General features: G+C 46.9%; 1 pseudogene across 1 annotated transcript; it reads right to left on the bottom strand.

Annotated features, from left to right (window-relative positions):
- Positions 1–346: 346 nt before the first annotated feature.
- LOC311128605 (transmembrane protein 150C-like) lies at positions 347–6,031 on the bottom strand (annotated as a pseudogene). The gene is made up of 5 exons: positions 5,958–6,031; positions 1,712–1,779; positions 1,264–1,391; positions 806–982; positions 347–555 (listed from the first exon to the last, which is right to left on the bottom strand). The product of its transcript is annotated as a transmembrane protein 150C-like (transcript).
- Between the last annotated feature and the right edge of the window lie 3,284 nt (positions 6,032–9,315).

The raw sequence follows: 9,315 nt of genomic DNA on the forward strand, positions 1-9,315 counted from the left end.
TTAGCGAACACCCCTGTTACATGAACTGCTGATGAGATGAGAAAAGTAATGATTTCTTATTTTTGCTTATGGAAAGAGTATGTTGCTTTGAAAGATCACCTCAATGTACACTAGCAGTAGAAAGACGGTCATTCACTGGTTATTACATTCAAACAGGCAGACATGCAGTAGTGGTTGACTAACTCTTCTTCAGTAACTTACAGAGACCCACTGGAGCCCTTGACCCAGAAAGACTTCATGTTCATTTGTACATTTCCCCCAACTGACACACAACCACAGGCAACCTAACCTAACTGTTTTGTAGTACTCCAAAGCTCTATAGCTGGTTCTGTCCCCCAGAGCTGCCCTATAGCTGGTCAGACTGGTACTCGGACACCTCTGAGAAGGTTTCTGACAAGCTGAGAGGCGGGTCGCGGTTGTCGGTGCAGACGATCTCAAAGTGGCAGTGTCTGAACTCGATGGCGAAGGTTGCGAGGAAGCTCAGAAAGAACATGACCAGCGCCCACTGCGCCCGCGCCGCGTGCATGTGAAGACGCTGCGCCATCAGGGCAAAGTCTGAACCGGGGGAGTTAAGAATACAACAAACACTTTACAAAACATAACAAAATGCGTAATTCCTAGCTTCCTTCTTTGAGGTAAACACTGATCTAACTGCTGAATAAGTGAAAGGTTTCCACCTCTACAGCTGTATCCAGCCCACATACCCATACTATTGAACTAACTGTATCGTATGTAACTTTGTTTAAAAGCGTCTGCTAAGTGACATATAAGAGTGAGTCCCTGGTGCGAGCCAGAGGAAGGATACAGAGCAGCATGCAGGCGGTGACGGCCCCAGACCGCAGGAAGCGAGGGATGCTGCCCTCCGACCCTCATTCCTAAGGTTGACCTTCAGGGTGATGACAGATTGAACCCAGCAGAACAACGACCCCAGGCCAAACGTCATGGACATCCCAATGTTGTGGAGCTCCTCGTCATTTGACAACTGGACCAGACACATTACAGACAGACAACAGACATGGCTCTTATCTGTTTCATTGTATTACTGTGATCCTCCAACCTCTGGCAAACATCTGATTATCACTGCAAACCAAGTTTAGGTTTTTGGCTATTTTATCAGTGGTTCCCAAATGTTTTGGGTCTCGTGGTAGGGGCTAGGAGTTCTGTCGGACTACTACGAAGTAGGCCAGTGACAGGTTAGGGGCTAGGGGAAGTGTCTAGGGGCTGAAGTCTTTTTTTTTTCTGGACAGGGTCGGTGACTCCTACCTGGAAGTTTCCCACCAGTGTCATGCCGAAGCAGGCCAGGGACAGGGCCACCAGACTGCTGATGTTGAGCCAGGGTTTGTGGACCCGGGGCTTCAGCTGCAGGTATCTGAGGACACCAATGATGAACCCTGAAAGGAGAAGACCCATAAGGGATCTCTCTCTGGTCTGGTGGTCTCTAACCATTTCGTTCCTGGTCCTGGGGACCCACAGGATGTGCAGAATTTTGTTCGAACTCAATACTATCAATAATTGTTTGTAATGAGCACTGCATGGTCTGCCATTGGAACTACTGACTAAATGCATGCCAATCAATAGACAGCACTTCCCCATTTTATAATGTGCATCCTGTTGTTTCTATTAGTGTCTATCCTGCCAGTACAGTGTTCAATGTTGACTATGTTTTCATGTTCATACAAGAGATAATCAGAAGAACATGCGTCAGTTTTACCTACGAAGGCAGCCAGGTTCATGACCTGGCTAAATACCAAGCTCGCCGGGGGAGCATTGCCTGCAATGCTGAGAGAGAGGGGGAAGATGGAGGGAGGGAGAGAGATACAATTGTATTGACAGGAATCACAAATCCTAGGTAAAGATTAGTAACCAGTAAGGTTGGTACTAGTATAGGGTGTGTACAGTCGTGGTCAAAAGTTTTGAGAATGACAAAAATACTAATTTTCACAAAGTCTGCTGCCTCAGTTTTGATGATGGCAATTTGCATATACTCAAGAATTTCATGAAGAGTGAACAGATGAATTGCAATTAATTGCAAAGTCCCTCTTTGCCATGAAAATGAATTTAATCCCCAAAAAAACATTTCCACTGCATTTCAGCCCTGCCACAAAAGGACCAGCTGCCATCATGTCAGTGATTCTCTCGTTAACACAGGTGAGAATGTTGACGAGGACAAGGCTGGAGATCACTCTGTCATGCTGATTGAGTTAGAATAACAGACTGGAAGCTTTAAAAGGAGGGTGGTGCTTGAAATCATTGTTCTTCTTCTGTCAACCATGGTTACCTGCAAGGAAACACATGCCGTCATCATTGCTTTGCACAAAAGGGCTTCACAGGCAAGGATATTGCTGCTAGTAAGATTGCACCTAAATCAACCATTTATCGGATCATCAAGAACTTCAAGGAGAGTGGTTCAATTGTTGTGAAGAAGGCGTCAGGGCACCCAAGAAAGTCCCGCAAGCGCCAGGACTGTCTCCTAAAGTTGATTCAGCTGTGGGATCGGGGCACCACCAGTGCAGAGCTTGCTCAGGAATGGTAGCAGGCAGGTGTGAGTGCATCTGCAAGCACAGTGAGGCGAAGACATTTGGAGGGTGGCCTGGTGTCAAGAAGGGCAGCAAAGAAGCCACCTCTCCAGGAAAAACATCAGGGACAGACTGATATTCTGCAAAAGGTACAGGGATTGGACTGCTGAGGACTGGGGTAAAGTAATTTTCTCTGATGAATCCCCTTTCCGATTGTTTGGGGCATCCGGAAAACACCTTGTCCGGAGAAGACAAGGTGAGCGCTACCATCAGTCCTGTGTCATGCCAACAGTAAAGCATTCTGAGACCATTCATGTGTGGGGTTGCTTCTCAGCCAAGGGAGTGGGCTCACTCACAATTTTGCCTAAGAACACAGCCATGAATAAAGAATGGTACCAACACATCCTCCGAGAGCAACTTCTCCCAACCATCCAAGAACAGTTTGGTGACGAACAATGCCTTTTCCAGCATGATGGAGCACCTTGCCATAAGGCAAAAGTGATAACTAAGTGGCTTGGGGAACAAAACATCGACATTTTGGGTCCATGGCCAGGAAACTCCCCAGACCTTAATCCAATTGAGAACGTGTGGTCGATCCTCAAGAGGCAGGTGGACAAACAAAAACCCACAAATTCTGACAAACTCCAAGCATTGATTATGCAAGAATGGGCTGCCATCAGTCAGGATGTGGCCCAGAAGTTAATTGACAGAATGCCAGGGCGGATTGCAGAGGTCTTGAAAAAGAAGGGTCAACACTGCAAATATTGACTCTTTGCATAAACTTAATGTAATTGTCAATAAACGCCTTTGACACTTATGGAATGTTTGTAATTATACTTCAGTATACCATAGTAACATCTGACAAAAATATCTCATAACACTGAAGCAGCGAACTTTGTGAAGACCAATACTTGTGTCATTCTCAAAACTTTTGACCACAACTGTACCTTATACACTGCTCAAAAAAATAAAGGGAACACTTAAACAGCACAATGTAACTCCAAGTCAATCACACTTCTGTGAAATCAAACTGTCCACTTAGGAAGCAACACTGATTGACAATACACTTCACATGCTGTTGTGCAAATGGAATAGACAACAGGTGGAAATTATAGGCAATTAGCAAGACACCCCCAATAAAGGACTGGTTTTGCAGGTGGTGACCACAGACCACTTCTCAGTTCCTATGCTTCCTGGCTGATGTTTTGGTCACTTTTGAATGCTGGCGGTGCTTTCACTCTAGTGGTAGCATGAGACGGAGTCTACAACCCACACAAGTGGCTCAGGTAGTGCAGCTCATCCAGGATGGCACATCAATGCGAGCTGTGGCAAGAAGGTTTGCTGTGTCTGTCAGCGTAGTGTCCGGAGCATGGAGGCGCTACCAGGAGACAGGCCAGTACATCAGGAGACGTGGAGGAGGCCGTAGGAAGGCAACAACCCAGCAGCAGGACTGCTACCTCCGCCTTTGTGCAAGGAGGAGCAGGCGGAGCACTGCCAGAGCCCTGCAAAATGACCTCCAGCAGGCCACAAATGTGCATGTGTCTGCTCAAACGGTCAGAAACAGACTCCATGAGGGTGGTATGAGGGCCCGACGTCCACAGGTGGGGGTTGTGCTTACAGCCCAACACCGTGCAGGACGTTTGGCATTTGCCAGAGAACACCAAGATTGGCAAATTCGCCACTGGCGCCCTGTGCTCTTCACAGATGAAAGCAGGTTCACACTGAGCACATGTGACAGACGTGACAGAGTCTGGAGACGCCGTGAAGAACGTTCTGCTGCCTGCAACATCCTCCAGCATGACAGGTTTGGCGGTGGGTCAGTCATGGTGTGGGGTGGCATTTCTTTGGGGGGCCGCACAGCCCTCCATGTGCTCGCCAGAGGTAGCCTGACTGCCATTAGGTACTGAGATGAGATCCTCAGACCCCTTGTGAGACCATATGCTGGTGCGGTTGGCCCTGGGTTCCTCCTAATGCAAGACAATGCTAGACCTCATGTGGCTGGAGTGTGTCAGCAGTTCCTGCAAGAGGAAGGCATTGATGCTATGGACTGGCCCGCCCGTTCCCCAGACCTGAATCCAATTGAGCACATCTGGGACATCATGTCTCGCTCCATCCACCAACGCCACGTTGCACCACAGACTCTCCAGGAGTTGGCGGATGCTTTAGTCCAGGTCTGGGAGGAGATCACTCAGGAGACCATCCGCCACCTCATCAGGAGCATACCCAGGTGTTGTAGGGAGGTCATACAGGCACGTGGAGGCCACACACACTACTGAGCATCATTTTGACTTGTTTTAAGGACATTACATCAAAGTTGGATCAGCCTGTAGTGTGGTTTTCCACTTTAATTTTGAGGGTGACTCCAAATCCAGACCTCCATGGGTTGATAAATTTGATTTCCATTGATAATTTTTGTGTGATTTTGTTGTCAGCACATTCAACTATGTAAAGAAAAAAGTATTTAATAAGATTATTTCATTCATTCAGATCTAGGATGTGTTATTTTAGTGTTACCTTTATTTTTTTGAGCAGTGTATATGGAGGGGATTTAGGGCCAGATCGCCTGTGAAAAAGTACATGTAATATTTAGAAACTGGTGCGTGGTCATACTACAGTGCCTTGCAAAAGTATTCATCCCCCTTGGCATTTTTCCTATTTTGTTGCATTACAACCTGTAATTTAAATGGATTTTTATTTGGATTTCGTGTAATGGACATACACAAAATAGCCCAAATTGGTGAAGTGAAATGAAAAAAATAACTTGTTTCAAAAAATTCTAAAAAATAAATAACGGAAAAGTGGTGCGTGCATATGTATTCACCCCCTTTGCTATGAAGCCCCTAAATAAGATCTGCCGCAACCAATTACCTTCAGAAGTCACATAATTAGTTAAATAAAGTCCACCTGTGTGCAATCTAAGTGTCACATGATCTCAGTATATATACACCTGTTTTGAAAGGCCCCAGAGTCTGCAACACCACCAAGCAAGAGGCACCATGAAGACCAAGGAGCTCTCCAAACAGGTCAGGGACAACCCTGAAGGAGCTGCAAAGCTCCACAGCGGAGATTGGATTATCTGTCCATAGGCCCACTTTAAGCCATACACTCCACAGAGCTGTGCTATACGGAAGAGTGGCCAGAAAAAAGCCATTGCTTGAAGAAAAAAATAAGCAAACACGTTTGGTGTTCGCCAAAAGGCATGTGGGAGACTCCCCAAACATATGGAAGAAGGTACTCTGGTCAGATGAGACTAAAATTGAGCTTTTTGGCCATCAAGGAAAACGTTATGTCTGGCGCAAACCCAACACCTCTCATCACCCGAGAACACCATCCCCACAGTGAAGCATGGTGGTGTCAGCATCATGCTGTGGGGATGTTTTTCATCGGCAGGGACTGGGAAACTTCTCAGAATTGAAGGAATAGATAGAAATGTGTACTTACACAACCCGGAGTCCAGCAGCTGTGAAGAGAGAATACATGGCAGCGAGAAACTTCCAGGGACTGCACTTCCTCATGGTGTCTCCTGTAAACAAAGATAGTTTCAAACATCTCCACTGTCTGTCAATGGAAAGACAGGAAACGAAGGAGGTAGAACTGTTTTAGAACCAACTGAGGCAGAACAGGTAGAACCTATCCTGAGATGTTTTGTGTGTGTTTGAGGGAATTACTTTAACTCAAAATAGAAGCACAGGAATGCTGTTCAGATGCCACACTTACGAATAATGAGACAAGCCAAAGTCAGATCAACAAAAGAAAAACACAATATTGTGTTGTACCCTGTTTTTACAATGTAAGACTGCAGTCACCTTTTCCGGATTAGGCTTCCATTGAAGAGGACTGAACGGCTAGGGCTAGTAGCCTACTCCAATATCCTGCTAGCTGCTACAATAATTAGTTCACGTAAGGATGTCATAAATAATTGCACTTATAATAGCCTTTAATTAACTGACATACAGACAGCTGACAGCTATTTCAGCACTGGATAGCGCCGGAAACCCCATTGGGCCGGTGTCGCTGAGCAGCCGTTAATTTCGCGCCTCTGCTACTGGACAGCTCCCATATCCCATATAGGGAATGCACATTTTCCAAATGCAGGCTATTGTTATAGTATTCTGTACTGGTGCCAGACTAATTATTTGACATACAAGATAATAAGGAAGACAAATAAAACTATTTATTACAGTCACTCAGGACAACAACCAATCAATCAACAGCAACAATCAACAAACAATCAACTAACTCAATTTGCACGTGCATCTTATTGAGTCAATACATTTTTTTTTTGTGATAACCCACAGAGATAGATGGTGAATGTTTTTGTCTCGTGCATAGCCTTGAACACAAATTACGTAGCTAACATGCAGATAGATGGTGAATGTTTTTGTCTCGTGCATAGCCTTGAACACAAATTACGTAGCTAACATGCAACACTTTCCATTCTATCTCTGGCGGGCTGGGAATTTAACACCCTGTCAATATGCTGTTATGTAATTTCTGTCATGACGCTTCGACAACAGATACAGCTTGACATGTAGGTCAGTGACAACAGCTCAATTTCCCAGACAGTGTTTTCTTTTATTGTTCCCCACAACCTATAAAATGGAGGATACCTTCACAAACTGGTTTCATTAATCCCAATATTATCGGTCTCTCTGTTCAATCGTCAGCCACAAACATGAAATACCTCGTTGTCAGCCGGCGCCTGTTGAATTTATATTATGTCTTCTTCTCATTTCATATTTGACTGAAACACACAGTTTTTGTTATCAGTCATAGTCCCCAGTGATAATTTTTTTTAGAATTATTTTCCAGATGTCGAAATAAGGTTCATTTTTGGTTCTGCATGAAAGTTGAAAAGAGGTCTTATTTGGATGCACTGACTGTAAGTCGCTGTCGATAAGAGCGTCTGCTGAATGACCAACATGTACATGTAAATGTAAAAACAAACATTTACATTTTACATTTACATTTTAGTCATTTAGCAGACGCTCTTAACCAGAGCGACTTACAGGAGCAATTAGGGTTAAGTGCCTTGCTCAAGGGCACATTAACGTCATTTAGCAGACGCTCTTAGCCAGAGCGACTCACAAATTGGTGCGTTCACCCTATAGCCAGTGGGATAACCACTTTACAATTTGGGGGGGGGGGGGGGGGGGTTAGAAGGAATACTTTAGCCTATCCCAGGTATTCCTTAAAGAGGTGGGGTTTCAAATGTCTCCGGAAGGTGGTGAGTGACTCCACTGTCCTGGCGTCGTGAGGGAGCTTGTTCCACCATTGGGGTGCCAGAGCAGCGAACAGTTTTGACTGGGCTGAGGGGGAGCTGTGCTTCCGCAGAGGAAGGGGAGCCAGCAGGCCAGAGGTGGATGAACGCAATGTCCTCGTTTGGGTGTAGGGACTGATCAGAGCCTGAAGGTACAGGGGTGCCGTTCCCCTCACTGCTCCAAAGGCAAGCACCATGGTCTTGTAGCGGATGCGAGCTTCAATTGGAAGCCAGTGGAGTGTGCGGAGGAGGGGGGTGACGTGAGAGAACTTGGGAAGGTTGAACACCAGACGGGCTGCGGCATTCTGGATGAGTTGTAGGGGTTTAATGGCACAGGCAGGGAGCCCAGCCAACAGCGAGTTGCAGTAGTCCAGACGGGAGATGACAAGTGCCTGGACCAGGACCTGCGCCGCTTCCTGTGTAAGGCAGGGTCGCACTCTCCGAATGTTGTAGAGCATGAACCTGCAGGAGCGGGTCACCGCCTTGATGTTGGCGGAGAACGACAGGGTGTTGTCCAGGGTCACGCCTAGGCTCTTCGCACTCTGGGAGGAGGACACAGCGGAGTTGTCTACCGTGATGGCGAGATCATGGAACGGGCAGTCCTTCCCGGGGAGGAAGAGCAGCTCCGTCTTGCCAGGGTTCAGCTTGAGGTGGTGATCCGTCATCCATACTGATATGTCTGCCAGACATGCAGAGATGCGATTCGCCACCTGGTGATCAGAAGGGGGAAAGGAGAAGATTAGTTGTGTATCGTCAGCGTAGCAATGATAGGAAAGGCCATGTGAGGATATGACAGAGCCAAGTGACTTGGTGTATAGGGAGAAAAGGAGAGGGCCCAAAACCGATCCCTGGGGGACACCAGTGGTGAGAGCACGTGGTGCGGAGACAGCTTCCCGCCACGCCACTTGGTAGGAGCGACCGGTCAGGTAGGACGCAATCCAGGAGTGAGCCGCGCCGGAGATGCCCATTTCGGAGAGGGTGGAGAGGAGGATCTGATGGTTCACAGTATCAAAGGCAGCAGACAGATCTAGAAGGACAAGAGCAGAGGAGAGAGAGTTAGCTTTAGCAGTGCGGAGAGTCTCTGTGACACAGAGAAGAGCAGTCTCAGTTGAATGACCAGTCCTGAAACCTGATTGGTTTGGATCAAGAAGGTCATTCTGAGAGAGATAGCAAGAGAGTTGGCTAAAGACGGCACGCTCAATAGTTTTGGAAAGAAAAGAAAGAAGGGATACTGGTCTGTAGTTGTTGACATCAGTGGGGTCGAGTGTTGGTTTTTTGAGAAGGGGAGTAACTCTCGCTCTCTTGAAGACGGAAGGGACATGGCCAGCGGTCAAGGATGAGTTGATCAGCGAGGTGAGGTAGGGGAGAAGGTCACCGGAGATGGTCTGGAGAAGGGAGGAGGGGATGGGGTCAAGCGGGCAGGTTGTTGGGCGGCCTGCAGTCACAAGTCGCAGGATCTTATCTGGAGAGAGAGGGGAGAAAGAAGTCAAATCATAGGGTAGGGCAGTGTGAGCAGGACCAGCAGTGTCATTAGGCTTA

This window comes from Coregonus lavaretus, assembly GCF_964263955.1.
Source record: "Coregonus lavaretus genome assembly, chromosome: 4".
NCBI lineage: Eukaryota > Metazoa > Chordata > Actinopteri > Salmoniformes > Salmonidae > Coregonus > Coregonus lavaretus.